Source organism: Balaenoptera acutorostrata, chromosome 17 (genome assembly GCF_949987535.1).
Source record: "Balaenoptera acutorostrata chromosome 17, mBalAcu1.1, whole genome shotgun sequence".
In the NCBI taxonomy this organism is placed as follows: domain Eukaryota; kingdom Metazoa; phylum Chordata; class Mammalia; order Artiodactyla; family Balaenopteridae; genus Balaenoptera; species Balaenoptera acutorostrata.
Genome location: NC_080080.1, coordinates 19,786,727 through 19,789,918, shown reverse-complemented (window position 1 = coordinate 19,789,918; position 3,192 = coordinate 19,786,727).

Genomic DNA, 3,192 nt, shown 5'->3' with positions numbered 1-3,192 from the left:
ACTGTAGGTGGATTAATAGGTCTGGTGGAGGTCAGAGAGTGCGTTAGAAGCTATACCCCAGAAATACCTTGAATGCATTCCAGGGTGTTTGAAATGGATCCTGAGACAGTAGGGAATCCTAGAGGAGTTTTAAGTAGAAGTGTGACTGCAATCAACTTTGTGTTTAGAAATCATTCTGATAGCAGTGTGGAAAATACAAGAGAGGGAAACAAGACTGCTAAAGTATTCATTGTGAGAAGGAATAGCATCCTGAGATAGAGTGAGAACATGGGAATGGAGAGATCCCAATGGATATACCCTGGAGAATAAGATGGTAGGACTGCCAGACCTTATAACTGGTTAAATATGTGACTATCAAGGGAAACACCCAGACGTTTGTGTTGGATAACTGGATCGATGGTCCTGTTTTCAATGAAACAGGATTACTGTTAGATATCCTAAAACTCCTTGTAAAGTAAGAGAAAGTAGGGAAGGTTGGAATGGCTTAGGTTTGTTTTCATACATTGAACATATTGTCTACTTGTGCCAAGCACAAAGACGGGCACAGTGAAAGAAGGTATGGGCTAATAAGTGAGAAAAATAGCGGGGAGGTGTGGTGGAGGAAATTGATACCTCAGAATCCCTAAGTCAAGATTAGATAACATGAATTAATAATGGAAACAAAAGTCTTAATTATGACATTTTTTCAGCACCCCTGGGCAGTGTGAGAGTAGAATCAAAGAGCAGATGCAGATGATGGATTGAATCCATGCTGCAGAATATGGGGCAGTGTGGATAAATTTATAGTAAAGTATAAAATGGGAGGCAATATCTGGGACTATTACAAGCATCTCTAAAATGCATTCTCATAAGCACAGGAATGGATAGAAACCAGAAAAGCCAGAATGGGGTCAGTGAGAGAATTAGGAGGGAATGAAAGGCTGGAGGCCAATGGACTGAGAAAGGAAGAAGAGTTAGATGGACAGAAGATGTCAGCATTCAAGGGAATAGTGCTGGTGAAGTTCCAAGCAATAAGGTGGGTCCAGATGTGATTTCAGCTCATTGAAGGTAGCAAGTGGTTGTAAGGCAAAATTGTTGAAAGTGTCATGAATAGGAATGATGACATTCCAAAAAATGGGGTCCAAAGGAAGTCTGTGAGCAAGATAAAGGTCATGTTGAAAGTCAGTAAACCATGGAAACAGGATGGGGAAAGAGCAGAAAAGTGAAACTGTGAAGAGGAAGAGAGAGATATGGGATGAGTGCTTTTCTTTCTTTGATTCCAGAGCTGTTGCCCTCCATTAGAAGGAAATTGGTATCATCAAGAGTAAACAGGTTTTGGTAGTGGTCATGAGAGTGGAAAATCATTCTAGAGGAATGCATTTTTATCATTGTAACATTTTAAAATAATATGTTACAATAATAGGAGAGGCCTCAGCGATATTTTTTTTATTCCACTGGTCATCGTGGAAGCAGGTAGAAAGCAGGTAGAGTTGGGGATGGTGGGGGATGTATGGTGCAGCAAGGAGGGTGCCGGAAGAGACACAGTGAAGTTTTCCCCTTGGTGGTAATTTTTAAGACACAATTTTTCTGAGTCACTGAGCACTTCTGGGAACTTCAAAGTCATTGTAGGCTTATTCATTGAAATTCTGGGGGTCCATCACTATAGCTGCGCATCTTCAGGGTAAAGAACTTGAAGAGGTCTTCCTTTTGGATGTACTTTGTTTCTTGAGAGCTGTTGGGCAGGAAATAAAATAAAATAAAACAATCACGAAAGATCATTCCCTGACAATCTGGATCTAAACACAGAGAGGGTTCATTGATCAACAAATGAAATTTCCTATTAAATAAATACCACACATTAAATGTCAAGAAGTAATGATTTTTAGAGGTGGGGAAGAGATTTACACAAAACGTTTCACTCACACCCTGTTTTGTGGTATCTACCCTGATGCTGCCACCACACCTATGAGTTTCGCTTATTAAAATAATAAAGAGGTAGAATGACTAAAATCTGATGACCAATGCATACAGCTAAACACAGTTCCTCAAAGGCTAAACCTGACAGACAAGATTAGTATTCAATTTGGAGAATGTCTGGTGATGTTGCCTAATATTTTTTCCAACCTGCTCTACATGTGTATGCTGCTGTGTGTAGTTTTGCTTATTTTCAGCTGATCTTTGAGAAAATTAATCTCATCTCCTTTATTTCACTTATTAAATGTTGACGTTAAAACCAAATATAAAATGGGGATAAACTGGGGCAGGAATCCAAACCATACACAGAATCCTTAAAAAAAAAAAATCTGCCTTTTAAGCGTTTAAAAGACAAAGGCAATTCATAAGTTTCAGACAGGTGAAATCAATAAGTAAAGTTTTATGTGGAAAATATAACCTATGCAACATCATGTGTACACAAGTGTGATGTGTGCATGTGTAAAAATTAGAAAAATAGTAGTCATCATATCAGCTACCATTTGAAGAGCACTTACTATGAGTTTACTCTTTTTATGTTATGTCATGTAATTCGGATAGCCATACGGAGTAGATAACCTCAGCCCCATTTCACAGATGAGCACACCAATGGTGCGCACAGCATTTGGTTACCTGCCCGGCATACACTGCCACTAGATGTTTGAGCTGACCCATCTGACTTCAGTAGGCGACACTGTTCTAGTGGTGTTTTTAAAATCCCACAAGAGTCCCATTTTAAGCTGATCCACTCCACTTTTTGGGTGTGACTGATGACCTTGATTTCACCTTCTGAGTCACAGCTCCAAGACCAGTCTTGCAGTTAAATTGAGGGCAGTGGGGTAGGGGAGCTGTGAGAGTTGGGGGGAGGACAGGTGGAAGAGAATAGGTGGAAACCAGGGGAGGGAAAGAAGGAACAAATAAAGAGCGGAGCGGTGGAGCCGGGCGTCGAGACGCTCCAGGAGCGCTGGCCGCTGGCCGGCAAAGGGGACCAGAAGAGCAGAGCAGGAAGGACCGGGCCAGGTGGCCGCCGCACCTGTGCACGTGACCCGCGCGGGCGCCGGGGCGGAGGCGCGCTCACCTGGGCCCACGTGACGGGGCGGGGCCCCGCCTGGCAGAGGACAGCGCTGCCACGCCCCCCTCCCGGGCGGCGCGCCCGGAGCCCGCGGACCCGAGCAGCAGCGGCGGCGGCGGCGGCGGCGGCGGCGGCGGCGGCGGCGGCGGGAGCCCGGGAGGCGGAGGCAG